General features: G+C 40.3%; 1 protein-coding gene across 16 annotated transcripts in view; it reads right to left on the reverse strand.

The window, feature by feature from the left end:
* Window positions 1-18397, reverse strand: part of ROBO2 (roundabout guidance receptor 2) — a 469585-nt gene that overhangs the window by 337327 nt on the left and 113861 nt on the right. The gene's annotated exons all lie outside the window — the stretch shown is intronic.

The raw sequence follows: 18397 nt of genomic DNA on the forward strand, positions 1-18397 counted from the left end.
TTTTAGCCCTTTATGGAAATTAAAATTCTCCCAGTTTCCAGTCTATAAAGCACTGAAAGAAAGCTAAATTGCTTTGCTGATTTTAGATTTTGCAAAGTAGGCTGATGTAAGGTGTGTAGGGAGAAAAATACACACTTCACAATTAGCATTGCTGTCTCTGGAGAGGCAGGTGTGTTGTCCAGTAATATGAATGCCTCTAGAGTAATTATTCTTTACACCAATCTTAATAAACATGATTCTAATTACCTAAAGGTATTTTGGGCGCAGCTTTGTTTAGAAAGATTTAATACAGTTCACTACCACAAGGTTGCAGAAAGTAGCCCTGTAAGAAGAAAACAGCTGTTCATATTCCATGAATAAAGCCACAGACATGTAAGATAAAAGAAAACTGACGGCACCTTTGCTAGAGATTTATATTGGGTAGTCATCTTTATGGTACTTACGAGTGTTTTATATGAACCTGAAGTTTTAGCAGGATTTCTTACTCTCCAGTCACTTGTAGACTCTTACTAATATTTACATAACTCTCAACAAACCAATTTCTCCTTGCTTCACAATTACTGATTCAGAGGAGAAAGGGGAAAGGGAAGACATCCATCCAGTTCAGTATGCAAGCTTGTAGTTTCGCAACCCAGGAGCACGCACACCGCTGTGCATCCTTTCCCCCAACCACAGTATGGCTGCATCTGGCCTCGGATCACTTCATCTCTTTCCTGGGCTGTGGTTTCCCTCACAGCCATCATCTATGCAGGACCAGAGAACGTTCCCACAGGAAATCGCACTACATAGTGATTGCACTGTGGCTGGCTGTTTCGTTCGGTTCATGCCTCCATAGCTGTTCTGCCTTGCGCTTTGATCTTCTCAGATCTCACAGGTTTGAGCAAGACTGTGGCGCCGCTGTTTGGATGGGAGTCCTCCAAGGAAAACACAGGTGCGCCAGGAAGTGGTTTGATGATTCAATAGCTGACACTTTTCCCTCCAAGGGACAGATCCAACGCCTGCTAAAAACAGGGGATTTTTTTCCCCCCATGAACTTCAATAGCTCCGGTATCAAAGACAACGTGGTATTCAATCAATACTTCAAGGCTGATGTGAGGTAGTACTGCATTTCTGGGAGCCCTGTCTTTTGATGAAGTCCTCTTGTTATTTAATACCTCATGGCATTTATTCTCAGCATCCAGTCCAAATTGCAGTTCGCCTAATCACATTCTGCCCACCTCATAAATTGAAACTGTAGGAGGTTATTTAACTACACTTACTTCCTGCACAGGTGCTATTACAGACTTACCATTCACCTTGAAGGCAGCTGTATGTTAGTGACAAGTGAATTTTGGTGTCTGGTAAGAGCCTTTTATGAAATAAATGTTGTGAAAAATGTAAAACAAAAAACGTATGCTCTAATAATAAAACTGTTTAGTTATACATTTGTTGTCTGGTGTACATCATGGGTACAAAGACTATTTACTGACCAGACCTTCAGATGAACTGGCAGGTTTTATCTGGTGTGTGTATGCCTTGATAAATATGTATTTGTTTAAACAAAAGCAGGCTTGCAACTTAAATATGAAAGACAGTTGAAGTCTCTTCCAGAACAAGTAGGATACTAACCAGAGCACACTATAGCAGCTCAGAGAAGATAAGTAACAAACTTTTAATCCAAAAGCAAAGGCAATTTGTCCCAGTCTCCCAGGACAACCATTAACCATACAATAAACACAAAACAAAAGCAAAGTGTGTCAGAAAGAGCATAAAGACTCTAGGTTCAAAATGTTTGTGACAAAAATTGGGCTTCAATCCATTATGAATAAAATATGAAGACGTTCTACAGGACTTCAACTTTTCTCCTCTTTGCTATGCATGTGATTTACGATTACCTCATCAATTAAATCTTAGATACAAGCATCAGCTGCTGTAAAGTACAGTAAAATGAGTCATTTGATAGAGTGAAAAAACTTTTACCAGTGAAGGCTAGTAAGCTAGAAGAAATGTCTTCATCTAACCCATGACATTCTAGTCTGTAACAGTTGAGCATTAGGAAAATGCAACAATCCAGTAGACCTCTCTCATGCTGGCAGCACCCTGAAAAGGCTAATGAAGACCTGCCCACCGCCAGCAGCACTTTAGCAGGTGATGTTGCCAACCTGCTTAAAGTGCATTAAAGCAAACTTCCCTTTCCTTTCCCCCACAGCATAAATATGAGCTTCTGAAAAGAGCTGTATGTGTAATTTAATTGCAAGAAACCTAAACCTTAGTTTTTCACTTTCAACCTGGGTGTTAGGCAGGCTATCCATCCCCCTATGAGGTGTCACATCAGTTCTTATACATTCTCATATTATCAATCATTAGAGCAGTTTTGGCCTAGAAGCTTGCCTCTAAAATCAGTCCCACCTTATATGCGCCTGACAGTGATTTCACTGAAGTGTAGTTCAACTATTCTCAGGACTTTTGTACAGCCAGATTTTTATAAAGGGGATGATCACGGGAGGATAGGGAAGCTTCCCATGTGCAAGACACTATCTGGAGAGAGACACAGTTTTGGTTCTCCTCTTAAATCTATTTTGATAACTTATTCAGTGCCCAAATACTGTTCTGGCTTAATTAATTTAATTAAATCATTACACTGAGCAGCTAAAAGAGCCTGAAGATATCTGCATATGATCTGTCACACTAGCTGAGGGATACTCTATTTTGAGGAAAACAATGCCCTCAGCAAAGTGGAAAACAGTATCACTATGTTAATCTCTCCATTGGCATGGCTTCTCCTTTAAATTGATGCCTTTAAATCTCCAAATTAGTCCATCTCTGATTTAGTCCTTTAGCAGCTCCAACTTTCAACTTACTCTTCTTTGCCTCTATCACAACCTAATTTTGTCTGCAGGAGCTCTTCCCTTGAGTGGGGGCACTCTGCTTGCTTCTAATATCTTTTTTCTCTGTACCTTCTCATGCTCTTTAACACAATGCAGTAAATACAACTGATCTATTCATTAACAGTTTTAGTAAAACTGTTTATTAACTGTTTATTACTTTCAGTTTTGGAAGAGGCTGTGGTTTTTTTTTATTTTGTTTGTTTTGTTTTTACTCTCAGGGAATATAATAACTACCCAAACTGAAAGAAAAACATAGCAATCAAAAATTATGGGGAGGTTTACTTTCTGAGGAAAATAATCTGCTACAATTTTATAAATTTATGAGGTTTTAGGAAATCAGTGCAAAGTCTGATAAAATCAGTGTTTTTTCTTTTCCCAGCTGAGTCCAGTAGGCTTTGGCTCTAACCTATTTTGAGGGTTTTCAAAGATAATTTAAGGCTTTGGAGACCATCAGTCCATTGAAGCTTCTCCTCCACATGCTCACGTAATTGCTTTGTTGGGATGCAGCCAAACAGGCCTAGCACACTTCAAGTTTCCATGCGCTATTTGAGTCCATGGCTTGTCTGGCATACCCCTGTGCAAAGGCCCTCTCTTAATTAGAGCTAGCCCTCAACAGAAACAAGCTCATGCAGCCCACTCACCAAGCTACCAGAACTTTAGTGATGATATCCAAACTTAGAGGAGCCTATAAAGTAAATGCCCTGAATTGAAAGTGCTTTCTCTCAGAAACGCCATTTTTTGATGGTCTTCTTGAGGGACCAGCTACAGTTCTTACTAGCTTATGCAAACAGCACACAGTGGTATTGATAATTTTACATGCTATTGTTCTTACCTTCACATAAAGGAAATATTCGTAGATACAGACAAAACTAAGTCTTGCATACATTTCCTTAAATCAGTTCCTTCCTTGTTCCTGTGAAGCATTCATTTTCCCACATCAGTATCTCCAGCATGGTTGAGGATTTTTGTCTTCAAGTTCCTGGAGTTTAAAATCTGTATATCTTGCTTCACCATCTCTGATTAGTGTTGCTAGACTTACAATCCAAAATAAATTTTCTACTTGGAAATCATGCCATGTTTTGCTTTTTGCACTCTGCCCTTCCCAACACTTCCGTGGGGCTTCTCCACTTTACATCTCTCTCCCAAGGTAGCTCTGAAAAGGCTGTTAGTCACAATTCACCCAAAACTTCTGAAAACACGCTTCATGCTTTATGAAGCATGATTGTCACTCTGTGTGGTTTCTTGCTTTCAATGTATAAAAAATTTACCAAATGCATAACAAACATTTTTTTCAAGCTTTAGATAAATATTGGAACAATCATTAGGGAGTTATGCAAACCAACTGGACAGAGGATAACTCCATTTTTCCATGCTGAAAGGACTAGAGTATTTTTAAAGATAGATGAGAACTATCAACAGATATACAGGATGGCTGAGAAAACTGATCTTCTTGAATGACCTCACTGAGTGAACGGGTGAGTTTGAGCCTTAACAGAACCCTCTAGAGTGGTACACAACGTTAAAAATACTCCCAAATCCATATTGCCTTTAGCTAAAGCAGTAAAGAAAAAGCAGTAAAGAAAAAGGTTTTCCATAAGCCTGAAGCCCAACTGCAAAGCTCAGCTCAGGTCTGACAGCTTGTTGTCAGGATAACACAGGAAGTTCTGTCACAGAGCTGGTCTATATTAGATGTTAACGTGGCTTTCTTTTATTTCTCATCTCTAAACCCAAAGATGTGTCACTAACATTTGGATTACACAAAATAATTTTCCCCGCATTTTGGCAAGGGCAATGATAACATCTTTCGAAGACAAATATCAAACACGGCAGCATTCCCTTTACAGAGAAAGGAGGAGTTCTCGAAACCAGGCTCCGAGGCCCTGTGCTCAGAATTTGAATTCTGCATTCAAGTGTACCCAAGAGTTCCAATAAACCTGATGGGCTGGTTTGGATGCCAATAACACAGGATGCAAGCAAGCGCTATTTTTTCTATCTTGTCTGTTAGCACCTTTGACATGCAGCAAGGCCATGGAGAGTGCCTGGACTTCAAGGATTCCTGAAAAATTGCAACAATCTCTTTTCCAGCAGCTTACCTTGTCTTTCAAAACTTTATATTGCAGCAGAGCTCCTTCCTACACATGTTGTTCTCCTGAATTTTGGCTCATCCATTGTCCCAAGCTGGTTTCACTTTAATACATCATTTCCAAAGTGAAACCCCTGAAAAGAATGATAGCTCTGCCACTGCTGTCAGCAGTGCTGGATACACACTCATGAAGAAACCTGAAAAAATAACATAACCCCTGTAGATCTATAATATTAATCTGAATTGATAGAATTCCTCAACATTCCCATGGAACAACAGAAGAAACTGAACTCATTTTCATGCAGAGAATATTACAGTATGCAAAAAAGCACCTCCTCGTATGCCTGGTCAATTCAATGAAGCGGGTAAGTTTGCTGAAAACGTTACATTTGACCTCTTCTGGAGCAATAAAACCACAGTTAGGGTTTGTGATGACTTGGGTAACTTTGCTTTGCTGTGATATGCACTCTTTCCTGCTGTAATTACTTGGTAATTTGCCCATTTCTTTCCACAAAGGAAAGAAAAAATCACAACTGGATAGCAAAAAAAAAAAAAAAAAAGAAAAAAAAAGTGAATGAATGGAAAGCCAAGAAGTTGAAAGCCTTACATCTCCTATCTTCTAAGCCAACCTGATGCTTTGTTTTTGTACTGAATTGCTTCTGTTTATTTAGTTCCAATGTATACAGAATGGGATGAGATTTTTCTTTCAGATACTTGAGCTACACAATTTTCTGGAAATAGAACCAGAGTAAAGTCATACAAAACACATCATCAAATGCATTCCTAAAAGATTAGGAAAAAAAAATAAACACACTTCAGAGTAACACAGAACTTACAGAATCACAGAATGGTTGAGGTTGGGAGGCACCTCTGGAGACCATCTAGTCCAACCCCCCTGCTCAAGCAGTGTCACCTACAGCACATTGCACAGGATCGTGTCCAAGCACGTTTTAAATATCTCCAGAGAAGGAGACTCCACAACCTCTTTGGGCAACCTGTTCCAGCGCTCTGTCGCCCTCACAGTAAAGAAGTTTTTCCTCATATTCAGACAGAACTTCCTGTGTTTCAGTTTGTACCTGTTGCCTCTTGTCTTGTCGCTGAGCACCACTGAAAAGAGTCTGGCCCCATCCTTTTGACACCCTCCCTTCAGATATTTGTATACATTGATAAGATCCCCTCTCAGTCTTCTCTTCTCAGTCTTTCCTCATAGGAGAGATGCTCCAATCCCTTATTCATCTTCATAGCCCTCTGCTGCACTCTCTCCAGTAGTGCCATGTCTCTCTTCTCCTGGAGAGCCCAAAATTGGACACAGTACTCCAGATGTGGCCTCAGCAGGGCTGAGTAGAGGGGGAGGATCACCTCCCTCGACCTGCTGGCAACACTCTTCCTAATGCAGCCCAGGAGACCATTGGCCTTCTTGGCCACAAGGGCACATTGCTGGCTCAGGGTTAACTTGCTGTCCACCAGGACTCCCAGGTCTTTCTCCACAGAGCTATTTTCCAGCAGGTCAACCCCCAGCCTGTACTGGTGCATGGGGTTATTCCTTCCTAGGTGCAGGACCCTGCACTTGCCTTTGTTGAACTTTGAGGTTCCTTTCCGCTCAGCTCTCCAGCCTGTCCAGGTCTCTCTGAAGGGCAGCACAGCCCTCTGGTGTATCGGCCACTCCTCCCAGTTTTGCATCATCAGCAAACTTGCTGAGGAGGCACTCTGTCCCTTCATTCACGTCATTGATGAATAAGTTGAACAATACCAGATCCAGTATTGACCCCCGGGGGACACCACTAGCTATAGGCCTCTAACTAGACCCTGTGCCGCTGATCACAACCCTCTGAGCTCTGCTATTCAGCCAGTTCTCAATCCAGCTCACTGTCCCATCCAACCCACACTTCCTGAGCTCGCCTATGAGGATGTTTTGGGAGACAGTGTTGGAAGCCTTGCTGAAGTCAAGGTAGACAACATCCACTGCTCTCCCCTCATCTACCCAGCCAGTCGTCCCATTGTAGAAGGCTATAAGGTTTGTTAAGCATGATTTCCCCTTGGTGAATCCATGCTGACTACTCCTGATCACCTTCTTATCCTCCACGTGCTTAGAGATGACATCCAGGATGAGCTGCTCCATCACCTTTCCAGGGATGCAGGTGAGGCTGACTGGCCTGTAGTTCCCTGGGTCCTGCTTCTTGCCCTTTTTGAAGACTGAAGTGATACTGGCTTTCTTTCAGTCCTCAGGCACCTCTCCTGTTCTGCACAACCTTTCAAAGATGATCGAGAGTAGACTAGCAATAACATCCGCCAGCTCTCTCAGTACTCTTGGGTGCATCCCATCGGGGCCCATGGATGTGTCAGTGTTAAGTTTGCCTGAATGATCTCTAACCCGATCGTCCTCAACCAACGGAAAATCTACCTTTCTCCAGACTCTCTCTCTTGTCTCCAGGGTCTGGGATTCCTGAGGACTGGCCTTAGCAGTAAAGACTGAAGCAAAGAAGTGTCCCGATCCAATATCGGGAGGGTTTCGTTACGATCCCAAGGACGAGATTAAGACGCTAAAACCTGTCAAATATCGTACAACCCTTTAACTTTATTTTCCATGAAGTGGGGATAAAAGGTGGGGAAAGGCGAAGGGGACGCAAAGGGAAGAGGGGAACAAGGGTAAGGGGAAAAGAGAGAAAGTTAGAAAGGGAGAGAAGAAGCTAGCTACCACCACTCCGAGGCCGATGATGTTCTGCTGATTCCGTTCGAATTACAGCTTAAGCTGGGTGCCTCCGACGAGGGACCCTTAACAAAGAAATCCCTGGGCAATTATGGCTTTTTCAAATTAAGTTTCCCACCCCTTACATGGTAGTTCAGGCCAATAGTAATATTTAGGTCTGGAGTCTCCTGCTCCTTATTGGCTCTCATCACTGTTCCTAGGTAGGCTGTTTGCTGTCACGGTTTCTGCTGACAGGTGTGTCTTCATTCCTCGGGTCCCGCCATTGTCTCTCAAGGTCCTGACAAAGAGGTGGTCAATTAACACTGTTTCAGCAGTGCACAGGAATGCAAACTGCTGGTAACTCCCTTATCATTCCAGTTTGAAACCAGCTCTCAGGCCCTTTTCTTACTGAACTAGGTTATTTTTATTTAAGTGCGGCCTAAGGCTTCAACAAATTTAGCTACTCATGCTAAGCAAGTTTTATAGAAGTTGTGCTAAGCGTCAATAATTTACAGTCCAGGTCCCAAAGTCTCTGCCCAGTCATGGTCTGGTTCAGTGCAGGCTCGGCGTGTCCTGGGTGGTCGCAGGGAGACCATTTCAGGGGTCGCAGCAGTTTAGTCCTGTTTCCGCTGGGGACAGATGGCTTGTTCAGGGTTATGGTTTGCTTGCACCTTATGTACCAAAAAATGTTTAAGGCAAAAGTTCACTCATCTGTCCGCCACAAGAGGGCATTCAGTAACTCTGCCTTCTCTGTATCCTTCCTCACCAGGGTCCCTGCCCCACTCAGCAGCAGGCCCACATTTTCCCTAGTCTTCCTTTTGCTACTGATATATTTGAAGAAGTCCTTCTTGTCGTCCTTGACATCCCTTGCCAGATTTAATTCCAAATGGGCCTTGGCCTTCCTCGTTGCATCCCTGCATACTCTGACAGTGTTCCTATATTTCTCCCAAGTGGCCTGTCCCTTCTTCCACATTCTGTATACTTCCTTTTTCTGTTTGAGTTTTGCCAGGAGCTCCTTGCTCATCCATGCAGGTCTCCTGCCCCCTTTCCTTGACTTCTTACTCATAGGGATGACCGATCTTGAGCTTGGAGGAAGTGATGCTTGAATAGTAACCAGCTCTCTTGGAGCCCCCTTCCTTCTAGGGCTCTAACCCATGGGATTCCTCCACATAGATCCCTGAAGAAGCCAAAGTTTGCTCTCCTGAAATCCAGGGTTGACATCCTACTTCCCTACTCCTCCTGCCCTGCTTCCTCCTGGCAGGATCCTGAACTACACCATCTCAGAGTCACCGAAGCCAAGGCTGCTCCCAACCCTCACATCTCCACCCAGTCCTTCTTTGTTTGTTAGTAACACTTCTCCCTCCTCTCCAGTAGTTTTTCATTGACTTTTGCTAGTTTACAGCACTTGAAGCTGTATTTCAGCTGAATGTTGTTAGCCTGTACTCCTATTATGAGGCCAAGCACCCATCACTGAGTACACACTCAGTAAATTCCAGACAAAAAACTGTATTTCTTTAAATTAAATCACTGCATGAATGACCTGAAAAAAAAACTAACTGCATTTGTAAACCACTATCTGTAAAAAGTCTGCCAAAGAAGAGAAGAGGAGGCTGGCTGAAGAGCTCCAGTCCTGCAAATTGCTCGCCATCTGCAGACAACTGCAGTCATGTGGAACCTCAGTAGAGAGACTATAGAGAGGTGAATACATGTCCCTTCCCATCCAGGGTACTTTGAAGAACTGAGACTTTGCTGCAGTTTGGAAAATGAATAGACAGCAATTTTAGTGACAAGATAAACAACAAATGTACCTTTAAAAAAAAAGTCAAAAATCACCCATCAAAGGTTTAAAAGGTTGCCTTGAGCTATAGTTTATAAAATGAACAATCCATATCAAGTTGTAGCTTTGAACTGAGTTACAGTTAAAACAAAACTTTATTGCTGGAAAGCCATCAGAGAACTACCTTTTTCTGGTGCTGCATCCTCGTTACAAGTGGTTTGCTAGTAAACATATGATTAAATGTTCGCTCTAGATCTCATCGACACTAAACACAAGGCTGAAATGTCTGTGGCTCATTTCCAGGCGGCAAATTAGAGAGTAATCGGCAGTGTTACTCCAAACAAGGCCTGATGCTTTTATCGACTGTATCACCATCTCATGCAAAACCTAATGTTCAGTCAATAGCTCTCATTGGAGGGGAGCCACTAACTCACTGTTCCTGTCAGTATTCCTTATCTAATTACAAATGGACTCCAGTTAGAGCAACTCTATCTCCTTAGCACAGCCAACCTCTACTGCAACTTTTAGCGGACAGATTGACCCCTACGCACTACAGTTCTGCAGCCATCGGGGACTGCTCCTTCTAAAAATTCCCTTAGACTTTGCCTTTGACAAGCACAATTTTTGTGCACAATCTACCGTATTTCAGAACCACTACCCCAGTGACAGCAAGGAGAACAAATCACTTTTCAGAACCTCTGGAAACATCCTACATGTGGGCATCCATGCAAAATATAAGCAAAGGAGATACTGATCTGGTTTACTAAAACTGAAATGGGGCAAAGAAGTGAGGTATACATTTCATTCTACTTTTTAACTGGTACATGGTATGGGTAAAGCCCGTAGGCTGAATGGCCCTGTATAAAATGACACATCCTTATCTGACTCCAAGACCAAGGAAGCATGTGTCAAATTGCACTGTCTGAATTAAATTAAAATAAGGCTGAGATTAAAATGTGGAAAATGTGTTGCAGTGCTGAGTGTTTTTTGACTAAGGTTTGGAAACCCGGCACCCCTCTCTTCCTTCCCCCTGCCCCCATTAGAGTCTGTAGCCCTGCTTTAGGATAAAGTCTGCTTTCAGATTAAATGAAGAAAAGCAGGAGTCCGAGTGGATGCACAAAAAACTCTAAGCACAGAGCTAGTTAAAGCAGCCTCTACACCACTCTCCACTGCTGGGAACCATTTCCCTCTGCTCAGAATATCCTGTACCGACTCCCATTGCGAAGACCTGTACTTCAGCTTTGCCTTTCAAAAAACAAACACAAGTCACAATTATCCTCAAAACATAACCAGTAAGAGAAGCAAACCGGTACGTTCACAGAAGTGAGAGGAGTAACTCAACCCTACCTAAGCCAAGAGCTCAGTGCTTTGAGTTTTCCATAGGACCCCCAAGTCCTCTGCCTGCCGCTTCCCTGAGGAGACGTTTCATGCCAGCCTTGGAGGTAAGAGCTGCCCCTTCAGTCTCAGGCAGGATCCTCGTCTGCAATGGGGGAAGAGTGGCGTTTCGTTCCCTTTCCCCCTCCCACTATGCGTCACTGTCTTTGGATCATTAAAGAGTCTGTAACATAATGGGGAAAGACCACAGAAGTAGTGATAACACTAGGAGTTTTTCTATGGGAAAGCCAAAGAGAGCTGTGATTAAGGCTAAGAATTTCAAAATAGTCATGGGTAGCTGGACAGTTTTAACTGAAATGTGTAAGCAAATCACTTCGGTAATGCAAATGTCATTCAGCAACTAACAAGGCTTACTGACCACTTTGCTACACATTCTGGTGACAGGTTCAGAGAAAAAAGCTCATTTTGGAGGCACAAAGTAAGATTAAAAAGCAGACACAGTAGGTACAAAACAAGAGAGAGAAAAAAGAAAGATGAAGCTCCTCTTTCAATTGATCCATGTATTTTCCAGTAACCTTACTGGGGCTTATGAAAACTCACCAGTGGGAAAATGAAATTATTGTGAATCAGAGAATCTTTTAAATGATACTGACTTTGTCTTACACAATACTTGTTAGCAATATATGTAACATAACATAACTTAAAAGAAGTAGATTTTACAAAGCCATCTGAGTTACTGTGGAAAGTTTGTTACTATCTCTGCCTGTCTTTTAAAACTTACAGATCAGTCAATGAGAAGGCAAAGTAGAAATGACTCCTTATTACGTGTCAGTATTTTAACAAACTAAGAAAGTAATACTGGCTCTGGAGATTTCCTGATAAAAATCAGTGAACCTGAAAAGTAAAGTTCATTTGCTGAATTATGGCTTTGAAAAATTCAGGTCAAAGATGTGATGGACTCTCTGCTGAACAGAGGGGAGGGGGGGAGGCAAAAGAACAGACAGACCTTGATTTACTCATTCAGAAAGGACATTAGCCTCAACTTCTGCTTTCCTCCATTTATGCTTGCTGTCAGATTAGGTTTTTTTAGGGAATGTAACCCCCTCCCCCATGGTACATTCTGTGCCTTTATACTTACAATATCAACAAGAATAAAGGAAGTTAACAAACTTAGCACACGTTCAGCTCACCAGGACATGTTATGTTTTTACAAAGGATTAGAGCCAAGAAAAGAGCAAAGGTAAATCACAGATGGCTGGATTAGGTACACAGCCCAAGCCTGCAGAACAGCAATACACCCACGGCTAGACTGAACAGATTTTACGATCTGCTCAGTCAATCTTGTACTGAGATCTCTATGGGAAAAAAGGTAATACCAGTTTATAGTCCAGAATTAGACCTTTTTCTTAAAGTTTCTAGCATACAAAGAGATTGAACAAATTTGCCTCACAGTTAAGTTTTGTCTCACAGCTAAGATAGCAAAGGAAATGTATCCTTTAGCTGTCTACTTTAATATCATTGTTTTCTACCTTAACGACTAGGACATCACAATTAAACAGTAGCCCAGTTGCCCTGCTACATGGATAACCAAGACTAACACAGGAACATTCTTCATTATTGTAACTCTCTCTTATTTATCAGAGTTCTTAAGATGAAAAGAAAGAGAGGCTTTCCCCTTTCCCACCTAATTTCAGAGCACCACGCAGGCTTCCACAGTCCCTCTCTTCTACTCATTAGATAGGGAAAAGTTATAATCTCCATTTAACAGATCTGGAATCAGAATACAAGAGTGATAAATCAAAGCTTGAGAGTCACCAGAAAGCCTGAAATAGGTTAAGGAACTAAAGTCCAGGCTATCTTTTTTAACCAATATAGAGGAGCTAGTGACCAGGAGACACTATCAGTGCAAAGTATCTTGGGAGCAAGAAAGACTCTGGTACCTTTGAGTAGCATAGGAAAACATTCCCTCTAACACTAAACTGTGTTGCAGATGCGCAATCTAAGGCTAAACCTATTTTGCTGCATAATGTACATACTACTTTCTAACATGCTACTATAATATTAAAATCTTGCTTTCTTATTTACTGACAAAGCTCTGATCTGCCAAGCATTAAAAATTCCTTCCATACAGGACAAGAACAAGAGCATTCAGTCAGACTTCTCTGACATAAATCCATTAAACTTTGCTAATCAGCTGAAGAATAGAAAAGCAGTGTATCTAGCTAAAGGCCATTTTCAGAAACCTGAGTAAGTCACAAATACATGGCAGGTTATCTACATATGAATACACTTCAGTGTTCTGTTGAGTATGTGGGTTTGCAGCAGGTTAAGCACAAGTCTGCTGCACTTTAAGAAGCACTTCAAAATTTAACTAAATGCACCTCCTCTCAAACGCCCATTCTAGTTAGTGTCTAAAATATTATCAAGTAATCGATGACATTAAAAAAAGAGGTTATCTTTGAACGGTTTAAAGACTGCACATGTAGGACACACAAGTCCTTTTCATCATCCTTCCAAGGGCTGGTGCCACCAAAATATAAAGCATCAAGAATAAACTGGGCCAAAATAATTTGTGGTTTCTTTCTTTTTCTTTCTTTCTTTCCTTTTTTTTTTTTAAACACAACAGATTATTTACGTCTCACAAGCAGAACAAGTAAAATGATTACAAGACCTGCCAGTTACAAAGTTCCTGTATTTAAAATATTGCATAATAAAGAGTTGTCTTCCACAAAACCCTAAAACAGATAAGGGCTAAACAAGCTGAAGAGTTCAGAAGAAAAGCAACATGCATTTAAAACAATCAATCAAACTAAAAACTATATCAAAATAATTAACTAAAAATTAAAAAAAATCAAACTCTTTCCATTCTTTAAATTATTTTCAGAAACTGCAAGCAAACTGGAGACACTAACCAGAACCAAACTTGCTGCAACTTAATTTCGCTCTATTCCATCAAAGCTATTCCATTTTATGTGATGTAAAAATCCCAAATAAAAACTGTTAACGAGTTCAAGCGACCTGTGCTTCTAAGTTTCTGTTTTTGAAGAGATACAGATTCTTCAGTGGTCAGAAGCAATGAGGATCTTAAAGGTTTAAAAGGCTAAGCCTCTCAAAATCTGACTTCTAGTTCTCTGACTGATACCACGCATGCCAGGGCCCAGTTTTCCTTACACAGCGCATAGGCAGGGGAGGGCCGGAGCCAAACCAAGCAGCCATGGAAGCACACAAGCACTCTGCAGGTGTCTGCCTGAAGGCAGCCAAGAGGCAACACAAGGCCCAGGCCTTGGTCCCATCCTCTGCCTTTGTCGCATGTCCGACCACAGGAACCCTCTCAGAAACCCTCGGGCAACCAGCGTTGCTTGCTTTGTTCTCGCTATCTAATAATCCAGTGGTACGATGGATATAGTGTTCAATTTCCACGTCTGGGTATGGCACAAATCAAATCCTTTCCAAATACAAAATGCCAGAGAGTCCAAAACTCTCCACTCATGAATCTTCTGGCCATTCTGCTACGCGGTTACGTAGGTCAGTTTTCTGACAGGCTCAGTGTATTAGCAGCTTCCTGTGCACCTTTTGGGGCCTTAGCTATTTCTGCCCAAATTACAGATTTATTAGCTACAGCACACAGTGGACTTCATATCAAAACAGGTTTATAACAATTTTCCAGGAACTATTTCACCCCAATGCCATGCTTCCATTATTACATGTATGCATTTCTTTTACTAAGCTATATATCTTTTTTTTCTTGAATACATACATCAAAGGCTAGCACCACGTTTTGATGTTTGGCTAAGAACCTGGCTTACCCGTAGAAATTTGAGTTCTAAAGGGTCACCATTAATTTTGGAATCATATTCCTGACTAAGAATGGACAGTGGGTTATTATTTTATAAACAGCTGTTGAGATTTGCTATGATCACAAGACAAAAGAGGAAACATCTACATTTGAGAACATTTCTCCTCACTTTCTCTCTCTGTGGGTTTTCTTGTCTATATATAGGAAGATTAAAAAAGGTAAAAAAAAAATTCTGTGACCTACAAAAGCTGGCAAGTGAACTCAGGGCAATTGTATTATTAAACAGTAGTTAACGTAAAAAAAAAAAAAAACCAACTTTCTGTAGCCATCCAAGAGCACATGCATGGAAAAAAAAATGTTTCCTTGGATTTTCGTTCCCTTCTTTTTCTAATAGCTAAAAAAACAAATTTACTTTTACTATATATGCACAGATTGGCCACCTCTCTCTTTCTCTCTCTGTCTCAGAGATTTCTTTCTGATAAAGACTCTATTTTCAATTTTCAAGAGAACTGTCGGAATAAAACCTTTCTCCTGCTGAGACATTCACCTGCAGCAGAATTTCCAGCAGTACTGAAATGATGCTTCCTAATACATAAGACAGGTTACAATGTAGGCCTTTTAGGGACAGAGAGGATCTTGGGCTGTTAACACAATTGATGAGTATAATGCTACTTCAAAAAATATACCTTAAAAAAGGATCTTCTTATTTTCCAAACCAAATAAGGAAAATCATGCAGATTCTCTTTGAAGTCAGCTACATAATTGCCAAGAAAAATAATTCCCATCTCAAGCAGGAATAATGACGATAAGGTATACTTCTTAACCAAAGTCTCATTAGGTAATCTGCATGCACAATAAACAAGCAATAAACGAGTAATCAGTAATCTTACTTTTAAATCTATTACTTTTGTGAGAAAGCAACTAGCCATACGTAACAGCTTTGCTTTGTTTTTTTTATAAAGTGTTTGTCTGAATCCCCACTAATGAACTGAACAAGTGTTAATTTAAAATTAATGATTTAAAGGATTTCAAGAACCAAGGCAAGCCTTGAGATAAGCAATAACACAGATGATCTTACAAACCTGACATGTTCCTCTGAGAGCTAGGAAATTCATTTATAGAAACTGTACTGTGTTGAATGAGTGGAGATGCAAATGAAAGGTCTCAAATGTTCTGATTATTTTAAAAATTTCCAACTGTATTTGTAATTTAATTTAAAAAAAAATTCATTAAAAGAATGGAACAGATCAGTTGGTTTCAGACAGAACAGACTGTGTTCTGTGACACTTAAAGGCTAAGAGCATGCTCCAATGTAGAGTTCAGATTGTGTTACTAAACAATTGATGTAAAATTTGAAAAGACAGCAATTTTTCCTGTCAGTTAAAAAGAAAAATACTACAAGTCCTATTTCAATTTTGGAAATCTTACAGAAGACCTTCATATTATTTATTTTCAATTTTTTTCATAAGCTCCACTTACACTATGAAGAAAAATACATTTACGGTAATAATTCTGAGGCATCGATTACCCAATTTTTAGTAGTCTAACCATCTAAAGTCTTCCTAGACTATTTAGTAATTCTAGCATGATGCTCATGTTAAGCACCCAAAAATGGCAATTGTCAAGTCGGTCATTATTTTCTTGTTTTAAAAATATGGCCATTAAAGTACACCCAATCTTTAATAAAATTCCCTGGGTAATAACAGAGCCGAATTTGTTCACTGTTTTCCCAATGAGTTTTGAGGCTTTTATTTATAGTGTAAATGTATTTATAGTGTAAAGGAAGTCTAGTTTGTTAATGTAGTAGAAATTAATATTTAAGGAATACTACCAATCAGAAACCTGATCTTTCACCCCAAAATGAATCGAAATCATTAAGTCTAAACAAACAAATGCTTTGAATAATTTGGTAATAACAAGGTGTTCTGTACTGTTTCTCTAAAACTGCGTTTTTTCTGCATCCCATACATGTGTGCACCAGAATAATGCTGCAAATTTAATTGAGAAGAAAGACTGCATAATACGATCATCCTGAAAACCGGTCACCCCTGGGTGCCTCATGCCTTTGGTCTTTTTTACTTTAACCTTGGAAGTCTCCTGAATACACAGTACAAAAGCTTTCAGAACTGCTAGCAGCCATTTCCACGTGGCTCAATCTGCAACGTCAGTTTGCTCTCTCTCGTTACCTGACATCTCCACTCTATTCAGGGTTCATCAAACACAGTCACTCTTCTGATTAATGGCTAATTTATTATTTGCCTTGCAAATGTTTATCTGCAGGGAGATGAGGTAAATACACTTCAGCTCTGACAAGCCCCATGCCCGCTCTCCCTCTGCCTGATGGAATGGTCAGTTGATGGTGTCCCTGAGGAGTCATGCCCTGCCTTAGGTTTCCCAGACAGTCCTCTGAAAGGCAAAGCATCTATTTTTAATGAGCACACTGCAAAATCAATTAGCTGGTGGCTTAGAAGAGGAAATTAACAATCACATTTATTTGGCATTTTCATGAGACTTATCAAAAATAACTTCCCATATTAATCACACACATTGGTATTCTCTGGGAGGCTGGAGAACCATTGCTTTGAAATAAAAATACAAAAAACCCTATATCATAGGCTTTCACATTAGGCACCAACCTGAAAAATACTATAGCATGGAAAAAGAAAAAAAAAGGGACTCAAGAAAAATACAATTTCAGAAAGAACAGAAAAAGAGAAGGTAAGTGTCTGATGTAATTCTCTAACGCCATTCCATTGGGAGACAGCCAACTTCATATGTCATATTATTATATCTCTACTGCAGCAGGCAATTCTTCCCAAAGTGCCATTTGTTATAAAATTTTCCTTGTACCTGGAAACTAACAGGTCTCGAATCACGATCCCTAGTTGTGAAGCGTCCTCTAAGCTTGCTAATACAATATATTTTGTATAATACAATATATTTAAGAGGGGGGAAATACTAGAAATTCAGGAATCATGAAAAGAAAACAAACGTTAACATTCTTCCATCCAGAGCAATGTCATTAGATAAGGCTCAATAAAAATAGAAATAGCAAGGAAATTAATTTAAGTTAAAAGAGAGTCATTGTATCAGAAAGGTGCAAACTACATCCTCTTTAACATGCCTGAAAGAAGCTATACTGGATTGATTATTTGCCTTCACAGACAACAGTGCCACCATACCAGTGGAGGACAACTTCCAAATCTCATTGTAACAGCCCCAGTGGCTCAACTGTCTCCATTGCAGGCTGCTATAAATGGCTATGCAGCATGATGCATAGCTGCTATAGCAGCTATGATGGCTGCTATAAAATCCCTGCTAGCAACCACTTCACTGAGATCCAGAACGTACAACAGAACATGTACCAGTATGTGCCAATGTCTCCTAACTCCTACTTGGCCTGTGGCCATCAGCAGCCTAGAATTGAAGGAATGAAACATGCCTAAAAGGACAAGCAAAATCATTTTGTTAAACTTTGAACTCAATTGTTAGAGAGCTCTCCTAACTGCATAAGGGAATCAGACACATGCACAAAATCTCCAATACCCTGAAAAATGGAAGAAAGAACATGCATGCATTTAAAGTGTGTAGTGGAAAAGAGAAAAATAGCAGTTCTGGAGGAAGAAAAAAGAGACAAACTAATACATTAAAGCAAGCTAATGTGATAACTGAAATTATCTATTCCTGCCTTGAAATAAGTATTTATTTTGAAACATTTCATAGAAGAAAAAAAATCTAAATTGTGGAAAATGAACATATATGCACGCCTCATACCAATATGTACATACTACCTATGATTGTGCAAATGCATATTGTACAAAGTACACACAATCACTAGACTTTAAAATTTCAG

Source organism: Dromaius novaehollandiae, chromosome 1 (genome assembly GCF_036370855.1).
Source record: "Dromaius novaehollandiae isolate bDroNov1 chromosome 1, bDroNov1.hap1, whole genome shotgun sequence".
NCBI lineage: Eukaryota > Metazoa > Chordata > Aves > Casuariiformes > Dromaiidae > Dromaius > Dromaius novaehollandiae.